We start from the raw sequence: 16,868 nt of genomic DNA, 5'->3' as shown, positions 1-16,868 counted from the left end.
CTGGATCTTAATATGTTTAATTACGTTAATGTTTAATTACGTTAATGCCAGTCAATTAGTCAAGCAGCTTAGCTTCATCTGTTTCCTGGCTCTGCTGATTATAGAATTGTAAACGTTTATACATGAGGAAGTGAGAAGTCTGCCAACACTCATCAAAGGAAAACATGGAATTATCATTAGTTTCTAAGACAGAATTCCCATATACTTCGGGGAAATTGCAAACTTTGGTGTTAAGTCAATTAGCTAGTTGTTGTTTCTAAACTACATGTGAAAAGACGTTCCAAGGTGAATATTCTGTAATACACTGTCAGCCAACATTTAAGATGGGTTTCATTAGCTACGTAACTCTAGTGTAAGGGATTGAATTTGTTTTGATTGAAAAAGCTGCCAAATGAGAATTGTTGGATCTTATTCAGCAGAATGGAACATATCAGTAGCAGACAAAAATGGGTGTCTAGGTGGAATTTAAATTGTATGTGTCTAATGGAAAGACAAATGGAAATGAAATCTTGGGCAACAGCACGTAGTGGACAGATGACCAACCGACGTGGTAAGCATGCTTCCTTGGCACGAGTCTAATAAACTACTTGAACATTCATTCTCAGTAGCACATAGGAAGAAGTGGTCATGACTTTCATTTTCTTTTCTTTTTTTTTTAAATTTGTCACTCTCACTCTCTTTCCCCTTCATCCCCTATCAAACATTGCTGCTGTTAAGACTTAGATTCTGGTTCATACCGAATACTGTTGCACATTTGACTAATTCATTCATTCCCCTTTTCAAACAGGTATCTATTCAGTTTACCATTGTGTCATATTAATATTCAGTCAAAAAGTATATATTGGACACATACATATGCCACACGATATGTTAGACTCAGAGCTTACCTACCTTTCCACTGCTGTCTCTTTCATCTTTTATGTTGGTATTTTCTTAGTGTGTTTTTTTTTTTTTTGTAATTTTTCACTCCCCACAATTAATATTATTGCTTCACTGGCATGTAGTCATCTTTAAGAAGATTGTTTAGGAGGAGGTATCCATGAAGTATGAGCTAGTGCAGGAGGACAATGTATAGTTAATCCCAAATTGCCAGTGAGAAACTTTACAGTACAGGATAGCCAAAGAATTTTAGTGAAGAGACACCAGAAAACACAATTTAAATAACCAAAATATTTTATTCTTTTCACTTGTCACTTTCAAGTTGCTTAATGTTTATTAATTCCCTGCTTTATTGAGCAGTGTATCATCTTACCATCTCAGCATCAATCCAATGATGTTATGTGGTGGGGCCTAAGAGGTAGTACAATAAACTTGTGTTAATTATACACAGACACACACAAAGAGCTTGTGCTCATGCAGTCAGCTCACAGATATGTCATTTGCTACCAAACTCACCCTAGTCAATTATCATCAAAACAAAGGCCTAAAGTCCTGCTCTCTAAACGTCTTCTTACTGAAGACGGGGTGAGATTTTGACATTAAAAAAAAAATCATGATGACTGTGCTTGATATTGGTATGATAACAATGAAAGGATATAAACTAGCAACCTGATCCAGGACGCTAGTACTTTCTCTGTGCTGAGTCATTGTAACAAAGGTTCTGTTACTCACTTGTCATATGATTCCAGGTGTACCACTCCCTCTGTCAGACTCAGTTTGCTAATGTTTAAGTCAGCCTGTCAAGAAATATTTATGGAAAGAAATACCTTGGTCAAACATTCTGGAAATGGAAAGGATGAGATATATAGGAAAGTAGCTAGAAAATACAGTGGGGTAAGGGAAGAAATTTGTTTTAACATTGGAGAGGTTTGGACATGTATAAAGGAGAACAATTTTAACTGCAAAGTGAATATAATAGCCATTCTACCTACCTTATGGTATTGAAAGACGTTTTACATTAACGTTTGTGAAAGTGCATCCTGAAGGGTGAAGCAGTGTAATAAATGCTATGTAAATTTAATCATTATCATCATCATGAATGCCTCCTATATATAATTGTATACTGAATGGCTAGATGTAAAGTATTCTTTAATTAGAAACCGGATAGATTTTTAAAAATTTCTTTCTTTGCTGCAGAAATTTTTTTTAGAAGATTAAAATGGTCAGGCCAATTTGCTGTACAATTTTTAGAAGAGATATATAACATCCAAATTAACTCTCCAAATTCTTCTAAATATCTTAAAGGAAAAAAACAAAGAGGACATTGGTATGCTGAGCTAATGGATGTTTGTAATGATATCTCTATGAGCATTAGGACAGAAAAGTTATAAGGAAGCATTTTATATATCTGTATATACATTCCTAGTATTTTTGAGACCTTTATTTGATCAATGTGGACATTTCTGCCTACTCATAAGATTTGAAACATGCATTTACATTGTAATATTAAAACAGTTACTTGAATATCTGTGCTTATGATGCATTGTTTATCATTCCTACAATTGATTTAATGCAAAACTTTGGCCACTGGTCAAAACTCCAAGCTACAATTTTCCTCATGGGAACATATAAATGGGTTTAGGAGAGAATTTACCATGGTGAGTCTTAGAAGAGCATTTCTACAGAGAGTGGAACTCCCTTGCATCATAATTATGAAACTAACTGTTCCTCTTAAGATTTTATTTATTTTTTTGTCCCTTCCATTTTATTAGCCTTTACAGAGAGAAGACTTATTTCTGAGCTTACTTCTTAATGGCAACATGTATATTCTTTGCTGTCTATGATATTCATTTATTTACTAACTCTATCAAACATTTGAGAAAATCTACATGGAATTATTGTGCCCAGTTCAAGAAAGAAAATAAAGAATCCAATAAAGTTTCAACAGCTCTGGGATTTTTTAGAAGGAGAAATCATTTGTGACTGAAGAGCAGATGTAGAAAAAATCTAGACTGAGACTCCTTAGAGGAGAAACATCCACGTTAGGTCACTTTTTAAGCTTTTAGAACACCTTAGTTTGCAAGTTATATGAGGATGGAAGGAGAAAATACAAAGATGAATAGAAATACACCATGGGTTTTACTTTCAAATAACTTACAGTCATATGGAATATGTCACGTTAATACATGATTATAACATGAATTATCCATTTTTTAACATGCAAAATTAAAAAACGGTCAAATTCAGTCATGAATATAGATACAAAAATATTTTTAAAATGTAAACAAATGTAAGGCAACAACAAATTGCATGAAAATTATAAGCGTGAAAATTATTTTAAGAAATTTAATATAAATCATCAAAAAATTAGAGATTAAAATAGGCTGACAAAATAATTGATAATTCTTTAATATATAAAAATTCTTAACCATCAAAAGATAATTAGTATCCAATAATCAAAATAAAATAAACTCATCAACAAACAAAATAAAAAGTTTAAAACAAAACACCTTATAGAAATGAGCACATTTAATAGTGAAATGGTAAATGCATGCTCATTAAATCACAAATGAGACAAGAAGTCCACAATCATCAGTTCTATTCAATGTTGTATGAGAAATCCTGAGTGGATAGACTGCACGTATGAAGCTTGAGTGTGAGAAACTTAAAAAAAAAAACTTATTTGCAAGTGGTGTGATTATATTAAATTTAACAAGAAATTTTAGCAAGCTTGGCAATTATGAATATAATTTTATTCACCACTCAGAGGGCTGATACCATTTTAAAGTACATCAAATGTAAATGTGAAAAAAAAAATGTAAATGTGCGTGTGCCTCCTATAGTTTCGACAGTGGACTATATTGTCAACACTTTTTTCCAGTGTTGTAGGTAAAAAAAAAGAAAAAAAAAAGAAAAAAAAGCCTTATCTGGTAGCTTTTATTAACATTGCCTTTATTATGAGAAAAGCTAACTCTCTTCTATGTAAGGACAGTTTGCGTTTATTTCCTCGTAACTATCTGGCCATACATTTGTCCCGTTATGGATTGTTAGTATTGTCTCTACTTTTGGAAGCTTTATCTAATTCATGTTGATCCTTTGCTGTAACTTAATATAAAATGAAAGTATTCTTTTCCTTTTTGTCATTTATTACAACTTGATTATGGTATTTTCCTTGCATACTCCCTATAATACAACTACATAGTCTAATCTTTTCTTCTGGATTGTGAGTCATAGCTGGAATTCACCATAGTCTGCCCCACCTCCCCTTTAAATTTAGATTGGATTCATTTAGAATTTATACTGACGTAAGGATATATTCGCCATATCTTTGTTCATGTGGCTATCCAATTATCCCATTACAACTTATTAAATAATTTTAGTGCTACTAATTTGAGATACCATTTTTAAATCTCATATTTAATTTCGCCATGCACTTGTGTATACTTTTAGATTTTCTATTTTGTTTTATTGGATTATCTGTCTATTCTAACGACATACTACACGGTTTTAACATCTTCAATTACTAGCCATCACCTTTACATGCCTTTTTTCCCCCTCAAGTTTCTTAGCTATTCTTGCTTGTCTAACCTTCTAGAGGAGAGGAAGTTTTTAGTCAACTTTGTATAGCTCCAATAAATAAATCCTGGTGGTGCTTTTATTAAAATTGCATTCAGTTTATAAATTAACTTAGGGAGAAATGCCACTGTTATAATTTTGAGTCTTCCTATCTGAGAACATGGTATAACCCAGCAGTTGTTGAAGACAAAACTTTTGTGCAGCAGGTAGAATTAGATAAGTAAATATTATGGGAATTAGAATTTCCATCACTGTGAAGAAGAGATTCAAACAATTAGAATCACTTAGTGGGAATGTGTGACTTTTTTTTTTTTACATCTTTATTAGAGTATAATTACTTTACAATGTTGTGCTAGTTTCTGCTGTACAACAAAGTGAATCAGATATATGTATACATATATCCCCATACCCCTTCCCTCTTGAGCCTCCCTCCCACCCTCCCTATCCCACCCCTCTAGGTCATCATAAAGCATCGAGCTGATCTCCCTGTGCTCTGCTGCTGCTTCCCACTAGTTACCTATTTTACCTTTGGTAGTGTATACTTGGCAATGCTACTCTTTCACTTCGTCCCACCTTCCCCTTCCCCCTGTGTCCTCAAGTCTGTTCTCTATGTCTGTGTCTTTATTCTTACCCTGCTGCTAGGTTCATCAGTACCATTTTTTTAAGATTCCATTTATATGAGTTAGCATACAGTATTTGTTTTCCTCTTTCTGACTTACTTGACTCTGTATGATAGACTCTAGGTCCATCCACCTCACTACAAATAACTCAATATTGTTCCTTTTTATAGCTGAGTAATATTCCATCGTATATATGTGCCACACGTTCTTTATCCATTCATCTGTCGATGAACACCTAGGTTGCTTCCATGTCCTGGCTATTGTAAATAGTGTTACAATGAACATTGTGGTACATGACTATTTTTGAATTATGGTTTTCTCAGGGTATATGCCCAGTAGTGGGATTGCTGGATCATATGGTAGTTCTATTTTTAGTTTTTTAAGGAACCTCCATACTGTTCTCCATAGTGGCTGTATCAATTTACATTCCCACCAACAGTGCAAGAGGGTTCCCTTTTCTCCACACCATCTCCAGCATTTACTGTTAGTAGATTTTTTTCATGATGGCCATTCTGACCGGTGTGAGGTAATACCTCATTGTGGTTTTGATTTGCATTTCTCTAATGATTAGTGATGTTGAGCATGTGTTTGTTGGCAATCTGTATATCTGCTTTGGAGAAGTGTCTATTTAGGTCTTCCGCCCATGTTTTGATTGGGTTGTTTGTTTTTTTATATTGAGCTACATGAGCTGCTTGTATATTTTGGAGATTAATCCTTCATCAGTTGCTTTGTTTGCAAATATTTTCTCCCATTCTGAGGGTTGTCTTTTCGTCTTGTTTATGGTTTCTGTTGCTGCGCAAAAGCTTTTAAGTTTCATTAGGTCCCATTTGTTTATTTTTGTTTTTATTTCCATTTCTCTAGGAGGGGTCAAAAAGGATCTTGCTGTGATTTATGTCATAGAGTGTTCTGCCTTTGTTTTCCTCTAAGAGTTTGAGAGTGTCTGGCCTTACATTTAGGTCTTTAATCCATTTTGAGTTTATTTTTGTGTATGGTGTTAGGAAGTATTCTAATTTCATTCTTTTACATGTAGCTGTCCAGTTTTCCCAGCATCACTTATTGAAGAGGTTGTCTTTTCTCCATTGTATATCCTTGACTCCTTTGTCAAAGATAAGGTGACCATATGTATGTGGGTTTATCTCTGGGCTTTCTATCCTGTTCCACTGATCTGTTTCTGTTTTTGTGCCAGTACCATACTGTCTTGATTACTGTAGCTTTGTAGTGTAGCCTGAAGTCAGGGATCCTGATTCCTCCAGCTCCATTTTTCTATCTCAAGATTGCTTTGGCTATTTGGGGTCTTTTATGTTTCCATACAACTTGTGAAATTCTTTGCTCTAGTTCTGTGAAAAATGCCGTTGGTAGTTTGATAGGAATTGCATTGCATCTGTAGATTGCTTTGGGTAGTATAGTCATTTTCACAATGTTGATTCCTTCAATCAAAGAATGTGGTATATCTCTCCATCTGATTGTATCATCTTTAATTTCTTTCATTAGTGTCTTATAGCTTTCTGCATACAGGTCTTTTGCCTACTTAGGTAGGTTTATTCCAAGGTATATTATTCTTGTTGCAATGGTAAATGGGAGTGTTTCTTAAATTTCACTTTCAGATTTTTCATCATTAGTGTATAGGAATGCAAGAGATTTCTGTGCATTAACTTTGTATCCTGCTACTTTACCAAATTCATTGATTAGCTCTAGTAGTTTTCTGGTGGCATCTTTAGGATTCTCTATGTATAGTATCATGTCATCTTCAAACAGTGACAGTTTTACTTCTTCATCTCCGATTTGGATTCTTTTATTTCTTTTTCTTCTCTGATTGCTGTGGCTAAAACTTCCAAAACTATGTTGAATAATAGTAGTGAGAGTGGGCACCCTTGTCTTATTCCTGATCTTAGAGGAAATACTTTCAGTTTTTCACCATTGAGAACGATGTTGGCTGTAGGTTTGTCATATATGGCCTTTATTAGGTTGAGGTAGGTTCCCCCTATGCCTACTTTCTGGAGAGTTTTGATCATAAATGGGTTTGGAATTTTGTTGAAAGCTTTTCCTGCATCTATTGAGACTATCATATGGTTTTTATCTTTCAGTTTGTTAATATGGTGTATCACGTTGATTGATTTGCATATATTGAAGAATCCTTGCATTCCTGGGATAAACCCCACTTGATCATGGTGTATGATCCTTTAAATGTGCTGTTGGATTCTGTTTGCTAGTATTGTGTTGAGGATTTTTGCATCTATGTTCATCAGTGATATTGGCCTGTAATTTTTTTTGTGACATCTTTGTCTGGTTTTGGAATCAGGGTGATGGTAGCCTCATAGAATGAGTTTGGGAGTGTTCCTCCCTCTGCTATATTTTGGAAGAGTTTGAGAAGGATAGGTGTTAGCTCTTCTCTAAATGTTTGATAGAATTCACCTGTGAAGCCATCTGGTCCTCGACTTCTGTTTGTTGGAAGTTTTTTAATTACAGTTTCAATTTTGGTGCTTGTTATAAGTCTGTTCATGTTTTCTATTTCTTCCTGGTTCAGTCCTGGGAGGTTGTACTTTTCTAGGAATTTGTCCTTTTCTTCCAGGTTGTCCATTTTATTGGCATGTAGTTGCTCTTAGCTTTTGCTTGTCTGTAAAGGTTTTAATTTCCCCATCAAGTATGAATGAGATCCTTGCTGGGTAGAGTAATCTTGGTTGTAGGTTTTTCCCTTTCATCACTTTAAATATATCCTCCCACTCCCTTCTGGTCTGCAGAGTTTCTGCTGAAAGTTCAGCTGTTAAGCTTATGGGGATTCCCCTGTATGTTATTTGTTGCTTTTCCCTTGCTGCTTTTAATCTTTTTTCTTTCTATTTAAATTTTGTTAATTTGATTAATATGTGTCTTGGCGTGTTTCTCCTTGGGTTTAGCCTGTATGGGACTCTCTGTGCTTCCTGGGCTTGACTGACTATTTCCTTTCCCATGCTGGGAAAGTTTTTGACTATAATCTCTTCAAATATTTTCTCAGACCCTTTCTTTTTTTCTTCTTCTTCCGGGACGCCTATAATTCAAATGTTGGTGCACTTAATGTTGCTGCAGAGGTCTCTGAGACTGTCCTCAATTCTTTTCATTCTTTTTTCTTTATTCTACTCTGTGGCTGTTATTTCCACCATTCTGTCTTCCAGCTCACTTATCTGTTTTTCTGCCTCAGTTATTCTGCTATGAATCCTTCTAGATTATTTTTAATTTCAGTTATCGTGTTGTTCATTACTGTTTGTTTGCTCTTTAGTTCTTCAAGGTCCTTGTTAAACGTTTCTTGTATTTTCTCCATTCTATTTCTGAGATTTTGGACATCTTTACTATCATTACTCTGAATTCTTCTTCAGGTAGTTTGCTGGTTTCCTCTTCATTTATTTGGTCTGGTGGGTTTTTTATCTTGCTCCTTTGTGTGCAAGATATTTCTCTGTCTTCTCATTTTGTCTAATTTACAGTATTTGAGGTCTCCTTTCCCTAGACTGCAGGGTCTTAGTTCTTCTTGCTTCTGATCTCTGCCTCCAGTGGTGAGGTTGGTCCAGTGGCTTGTGTAGGCTTCCTGATGGGAGGGACTGGTGCCTGCATTCTGTTGGGTAGAGCTGAGTCTTTTCCCTCTGATGAGCAGAGCAGTGCCAGGTGGTGTGTTTTGGGGTGTCTGTGATCTTAGTATGACTTTAGGTAGTCTGTGTGCTGATGGGTGGTTTTGTGTTCCTGTCTTGCTTGTTCTGCTTTTCTTAACAGTGCCTAACTTCCTTTAAAAACCTAGTGGGAAACCACGGACTTGGTGCCCATATGAACCGCTACCTCTTATTTATTAGGGCAGCAGAAAAGAGCCAGCCAGAGCTTCTGCCTCCAACCCTTAGATAAGGCAGGAAATCGCTTCACCTCAGCCGACATTTTTTACATAGTTATATTTCTGTTATTCAGGCAGAGATTGTATAATGTGATAACTGAGATGATACTTATGAAAATTCATATACTGTGTTTTAGTTCATAAAAAAAATTTCTTTAGGATTATCTTTTTGAATTGTCAAAGTAATATGATCTTACTAACAAAGGATATGGAGCTTCTAGAAACTAACAGTTTCCCCTAGGATCACAATAGATGAGTTTTATATAAAACTAGCTTTTTTATACAGCCATCCCTCAGTATCCATGGGGGATTGGTTCCAGGACCCCCATGGACACCAAAATCCTATGCTCAAGTCCCTTGGATAAAATGGCTTAGTATTTTCATACCACCTATGTGCATCCTCCCATATAGTCTAAATCATCTCCAAGTTACTTATTTTTTCAATTTATTTTATTGAAGTATAGTTGATTTACAATGTTGTGTTAATTTCTGCTGCACAGCAAAGTGATTCAGTTATGTATATACATACATTCTTTTAATGCTATGTAAAGAATTACAGTTTTGCTTTTTGAAACGTTCTGAATTTTTTTTGTTGTTTTAATTTGTGATCAGTGGTTGGTTGAATCTGTGGATGTGGGAACCTGAGACCATGGAGGGCCAGCTGTACCTACAAACCTCACTTCCTTCCCAGAGGATCATGCCAATCAATTCATTTTGAATTTTGAAGTCCCTCTTACCTAAAATATTATTTCCCAAAGTGGTATCATAGATCATTATTTCCTTGTGTGATTAATGTGCCCTTCCATTAAAATAAAGTCAACTGTAGTGAAATATATTTGAGACATGCTGGATTAAACCAGTTTTATTACCACAGGACTTCCCCAAAGATATATTATACTAATATAATTTAATAGCAAAACTTCCCCAGATAAAGTAAATATAATCGTATTCCTAAAACTTTATAAGGTTTAGATACCAAATTTAGAGAAAGACCCCATGTATCAAGCTAATTAGCATGTGTTGAATTTCTGAGCCTTGGATTCTAAAGTGGTAGAGTGTTTCGGAACAGTTTTATTATCTTCACAGAGATGGAGATATATGTAAGTGGAGTACATAACCACTTTTGCAGAGGAGTTTTACAAAATTTTGTGATACCCTCTATTTCTCTCCAATCTCCCCACTATTCACTAAACCTAAGGATGCTCATCATAGCGGCATTATTTCATTTAATGCTTTATTCTTTGATAAATCAAAAGCATTTAAACATTAAGACACATGGCAAGAGGAAGTTTCCTAGTACAGTAAGTCCCCTACATACGAATGAGTTCCATTCCAAGAGTGATTTCATAAGTCCAATTTGTTTGTAAGTCCAACGCAGTTAGCCTAGGTACCCAGCTAACACAATTGGCTATATAGTACTGTGCTGTAATAGGTTTATAACACTTTTCACACAAATAATACATTAAAAAAAATAAAACATTTTAAATCTTATAGTATAGTACCTTGAAAAGTACAGTAGTACAGTACAATAGCTGGTATACAGGGGCTGGCATTGAGCAAACAGGCAAGAAGAGTTACTGACTGGAGGAGGGAGAGGAGGTGGGAGATGGTAGAGCTGAATGATCATCAGGAAGAGGAGATGGAGGGCAAGCTGCAATTTCACTCACGCCTGACATTGATGGCACAGCTTCTGATTCCTTGCTGGATTCAATTCTATCTACCCTCTTGAAAAAACGATCCAGTGATGTCTGTACTGTACTCTATACAGAACTATACAGTAAAGTACACAAAAGCACAACCACTTGTAGAGGATGCACGCGCGTGACAATGTACGCCAGACACGTGAACTGACTTACATGATTGGACATGTGAATGCACGTTAGCTTCTTTGAAAGTTCACAACTTGAAGGTTTGTACATAGGGAACTTACTGTAAATAATGAGGCTGTATACTATTGTCAAATGTGAGTAACAAAAATACCGACATGTCTAGGTATTGTCTAAAGAGAGAAATAAAATGTTTAGGTTTACTAATTATTTAAAATTATATAGTTGAAGAGAGTTACATAAACGAGTATGCTCAAATGCCTTTATAAAGAAATATCATTAATGTACTAGGTGAGTAATATGTTTTTCCTTTCCAAAGAATGTTATATCTTTCTCAGTTAGAGACTGAAAGTACAGTAATAAAAACATGTCCTTTAAAAATAAAGATAAACCTAAGATATAGAATTATCTTTGCCTTTCTGCCAACACCAGTTATCTTATTAAGCCTCTTTTTTTTGCTATTTTCTTTTACTTTGGTGATATCTAAGCTTCCCACAATTTAAATTTTTTCCTCTTTGCAGATCTGCATCTCCAAATCCAGATATTTTCTCATGAAAATCTTTATCTAAAAATACATCTCCATTCCAAAGTATTTTTTTTTTTTTTTTAATTTTATTTATTTATTTATTTATGGCTGTGTTGGGTCTCCGCTTCTGTGCGAGGGCTTTCTCTAGTTGCGGCAAGCGGGAGCCACTCTTCATCGCGGTGCGCGGGCCTCTCACTATCGTGGCCTCTCTTGTTGCGGAGCACAGGCTCCAGACGCGCAGGCTCAGTAGTTGTGGCTCACGGGCCTAGTTGCTCCGCGGCATGTGGGATCTTCCCAGACCAGGGCTCGAACCCGTGTCCCCTGCATTGGCAGGCAGATTCTCAACCACTGCGCCACCAGGGAAGCCCCCCAAAGTATTTTTAATAAATTTCAGATCCTCATATTAAATTGCTTTTTGTAAATCTCCTTTAAGAGACTTAATATAACATTAATCCCTGCCAAAAAGATAGAGCTTCTGTATGCCAATTACACTTTTAGCACTGAGAATGTACACATTGTTCCTGATATTTTGATTGTCTGTTGTTGTGTAATCAACACCACAAGATGTAGAGGCTTAACTCAGCAAAGGTATGCTTGTTTATGAGTTTCCTATCTGGTTGTAGCTGTTTAGATAGCTCATCTCTGTTCTATGCATTGTCATCTATCTCAACATTGGTTGGAGGAGCCATTCTCCAGATTTCTCTTTTACTTGGCTGGCAAAACTCTTGCTGGCTCAGCTAAAGCTGTTGTCATGGTTCACATTTTTCCCTATAAGAGACACTTCACAAAGCGGTCTGGGCTTCCTTACAGCAAGACAGAGGGACTACCAAAGGGAGGAATCAAAAGATAGCAATCTGTTCAGAGCTGGGTCTGTCTTCATACTGTATCACTTCAGTCCTATTCTATTAGTTTAAGCAGTCTCAGGCCCAGCCAGATTCCAGGCAATGGGAAAACAAAAAACAAATAAACAAAAATCCAAAACAAAACTTAACTTTTGGTGGCAGAAGTAACAAAAATTTTGTGATATCTTTAATCCATCATTCCTGGTATGTGGAAGAGGTAGGGATCTGGCCAATAATTACAAGAAGATTCAAGTAAATAATTATAAATAATGATAAACAGATCCTCACAAGTTTGCAGGTTTCTGTAAATAAGGAACATTGGTATCTTTGTAAATATTAACTAGGGGGACCCTAACAGTTTTAGAGATATGGGAAGGCATCTCTGAGTAAATATTTTTTAAAGTAGGAAATGGAAATTTGTATTGCATTAGTTATTGATCGCTGTGTAAGAATATTACCACAAACTTAGCAGCTTACAGCAATATACATTTAGTAGCTCACGGCTTTCATAGGTCCAGAGTTTGAGCATGGCTTTCCTAGGTCCTTTTTTTTAGGGTCTCACAAGGTAACCATCCAGTTGTTGGTCAGGATTGGGTTCTCATCTGGTAGATTTGCATCCCCACTCATGGGCTGTTGGCAGGATTCAATTTCTTGTGGTTGTAGGACTGAGGGCTCCAGTTCCTTGTTGTCTGTCAGTTACAAGTTTGTCTTCAGCTTCTACAGGCCACCTGCAGTTCTTAGCCAGGCAGGGTTCCACAGCATAGCTATTTGCATTCTTAGACCAGGAAGGGAAGTGGGCCCTAAGCTCTTATGTAACTTAACCACATAATTATGGACACATGATCACATATATCCCACCACCTTTTTTGTATCCTGTAGCTTAAAGTCAAGTCAGAGTTCTCACACACACTCAGCATGAGAGTTCCCACAAGGGAATGAATACCACGTACAGGGATCATGAGGGTCACTTTAAGAGTATGTCCACAGCAAGTAGGATTTAGGTGAGAATCCCAGTGCCTCAATAAGCTCTTTAATTTGGTGACCCTATTTGTGCCAAACTAAATTAAAATCATATTTTCTGGACTCCTTTATCACCTTTTCACTCTCCTTGTCTAGTCAGTTGCGATGTCCTGATGATTATTTCTCTAAATCATAGGTTGCAATTCAAAGGCCAACAGGGGACATATGTCAGGCAGGGGACATACGTGAGTGCAGTGGCCTACATGTTAGGTCTCCAGGAACAGTGGGGACATGCCAATGGAAGAGTGTATTCCCAGTGTGGAGAGAGAGTACAATCTATCTGCAGATTCACTGACTGCCTCCTTTCAAAAGTTGGGGCTTGGTGTACCAGATAACCTGTTGTTTTTAAAGAGAAGCTGAACTTGTTTAGTTTCATGGGAAATTTTGAAATGTTACGGCAACACTGTACAGAAAATGCATCTCTAAGTCACATCTACATTACAGTCCACCAGTTTTTGACCTCAAATCAAAAATATCTCTCAGACTTACTCCTTTGTATATCTTTATATGGTACCTTAGTAAAATATATATATGAAAGAAAATTATTAATTTTAAATAACTTGTGAATATAACATATAAGATGGCGGGCACTACACCAAACGGATGAAAATGTGTTAGTAGTTTTGTGTGTGAAAATCTGAAATTATGAAATATTTGTAATTCAGTATACCATTATACTATCTTAGAAAAATAATGCCACAAAACGAATGAGGTTACTTTCTCACCTTTACTGAAATATGTATCATCTTAGTCTGATGTATAGAAAATGTTAAATTGGACAATATAGTGATCTCTAACTCTCTCATGAATATTCTTCATATAAATCTCTCTAGTATTTCTTCAGTCTGTCCTAAAGGGCACTTTCAAAAACAAGTCTAATCATGTCACTTTTCTGTTTAGAATCTTCATATTATATTCTCTACTTTATGTTTCTCTTTATTCTACTATTCTTTACCTACGTGTACCTTTTCCTTAGGCAGTCTGATAGTCCTCTCATATTCTGGATTTATATTTTTACTGGTATCTTTGCTTAAAATCCCCTTTCCTGTCCATTTTTCCTAAGTCTCTGTCTTTCAAATTTAATGTACCTGTTCATCTTTTCCATTAAAGTTTCTTGCTTTCCCTAAAATCATTTTGATCTCTACTTCTGGTAGAGCTTCCTTTCACTGTAAAGTATTAGTCTCATAATAGTTACATCAATCTTTCTTGTATTATGTTGTGTATTATATGATATAGTTTCTATATTTCCAGATCATAAGCTGCTTGTGAGAGAAAAAAATTGATTTCAATGTAGTATTTTGCAAAACTCTTATTCTAGATACTCAAAATATTTGTATAATTTCATTTATTTATCACAGAGTTTTTTGTTAACTGTGTTATTCAATATTATTTTATACACACACATATGACTTTATGAAATGTGACTTAAACATTATAATATCTATATGAGTTTCATATGACAGGTCTTTAGCTGTCAAAAAAAACCACAGAAATGAACAAGAAATAAAAAGCTGAAATTATTTTGTGGAAATTCCAGGAAATAAATTGAATCTGGTTTTTGCTTCTTGTTATCTGAGTGAACCAGTATATTGACTAAGCACATCTCCTGTATATAAAATGAAATAATCATATTACACATCCAGTAGTATTGCTGTAAGGATTTAAAGTTTATTACATAGTTGGAGCTCAATAAATGTTAGCCTTTATTATTTTGAAGGTCAATGAATAATGGAGTAAACTTTGAAATAAACAAGTAAGAGCCTCAATCACTTAGTTTTGGGCTTGGTTTTCACTTATATATAATTTCAAAGTTTTAAAAATTTCATTGTGCCATTGGTGGGGAATATGTGCAAAAAACGATATGAAGAGAAGGTTATTACATGTTTAGAATCCTGAAGTTCCTTGGAGTTCCTTGTGGCTTGTCTATGAGATTACAGATATTATTAAACTGTATTTTCTCATAACACAAATTTGAATTAATATGAAAGTAATAGTTGAGAAAGCTGATAAAAACCTCTCTCTTTGCAGCACTATATTAACTTTAGTTCTCTAATTGGCTTTCTTCATGTGTGTGTGAACTCCTTTTTCTTCAAGATCAGGCTAGCATTGACCTTTCTCTCATAAAAGGAGAATTTATTCTCATTAAGTTTAATTGTATAGTTAATGTTTTCTTTGAGGTGCCTATTAAGCTCCTCTCTGACATTTCTAAGATCACTTAAGGTTCTGAGCTTGTCAAGGAAAAATGTCAACCCATCAAAATGCCCAATTCCAGTTTATAGATGTACTAGACCCGACTGATTCTCCTGTTTCTTTTAGGTAGTTGTGAAACCTGTTTCACAGATCTGCTTTGGTCATTTCCCAAGATTGTTCCAAGGACCTCCTCACCTTATCATATCCCTTGTCTGTCCTCAGGTCAAACTCAGGACCATATGTATCATTGAAATTCAAACACATCACCATTATTTGTTTTTTAAGCCAGTACTTGAATGAATACATTTACGAAGCAGGTTCATCTACACTTTAAAAAAAAAAAGATGTCCATAGGAGGCAAACATTTCTACCAATCCCCCAGCTGGTTATTCCTTGCCCACTTCATTAATCTGCCCATTGTCACTAACTGCTTGAAGAATCATGGACAACGATTGCAGCTCTGTCATCCTTGACAGCACAGGGTTTCTTTAGGCGTTAACTAATGGACAAATAAGTCAAACTTTGAGGTGGTTTTGAGTTGCTGCTAATATACCTTGACCTCTACCAGTGTGTTATACTTTCCCTTACTCGTGTGTTTACAGTTTGAGTGTGTCATGCACATTCACCTAAAGCATCCGTCTTCTGGATTTAGAAAACAGTCCACGGACAATGAAACTAGTCATCCTTGGAATAGTGCTAAGAAGGATGACGTGAAATATAGAAAGCAAAACGTCATTGTTTAAACATTCTGTTTTTGCCAGATGAGCGGTCTACTCTAAAACTACATTTAGTAATATCTGGGATAGCCCGACAGGTTCATTTCTGAACAACAGTGTCAAAGAGGCTTTTCCTTTTGGGAATATACCTTCTGTTTTCTTTTTTCCGATAAGTTTGTATGACTTTCTAACGGCAAACTATTATTTGTTATTTAACATTATGATTTAATCCAGTCTTTTGGTTGTTTAAAATAATAAGACATGGTATCTGTGTGTTTAGACATGCATTTTTAAAAGAAGTTCAACTTCATAATGGACTAACAAGAAATATTCAACTTGTGTTTGTACTCCTTTGTAAATAGGCACAAGTGCTTCTAGCCTCTTATTTAATCTCTAAGGAGTTATATATATGTATATAAATTGTTAAATTTGTAGGTTTTGGTAACACTTCAGGATAAGTTATAGAAATAACTGATTGTTTAGTGATATAGGTCAAAAGCTTCAGAGCGCTGTTTGTACAGTATCACAGTTTTCCATTGATCTATCAGGCAGTATAAATACATGTGAATATTTGCTTTCAACAGTCTCTCGATTATTTACATTTAAGAATTATACTTGTCTGTAATGCTGGAGAGTATTTTGAGATATTTAATTCTATATTTAAGATATAAAGAAACATATTAGAGGAATGACTCAAGGTCACTTAGCTAGGTATTGGCAGAGTTGACATTTCAGTTTCCTCTATAATGTCATACTCACATTTGAGAAAGAATGACTAAAATTGCCCAAAGCCTTTAGAATTTCTGTGTCCTTGCGGTTGAGTTAT

The sequence above is a fragment of the Balaenoptera physalus genome (assembly GCF_965194825.1).
Source record: "Balaenoptera physalus genome assembly, contig: HAP1_SCAFFOLD_971, whole genome shotgun sequence".
In the NCBI taxonomy this organism is placed as follows: Eukaryota; Metazoa; Chordata; class Mammalia; order Artiodactyla; family Balaenopteridae; genus Balaenoptera; species Balaenoptera physalus.
This window is presented reverse-complemented; position numbering follows the sequence as displayed.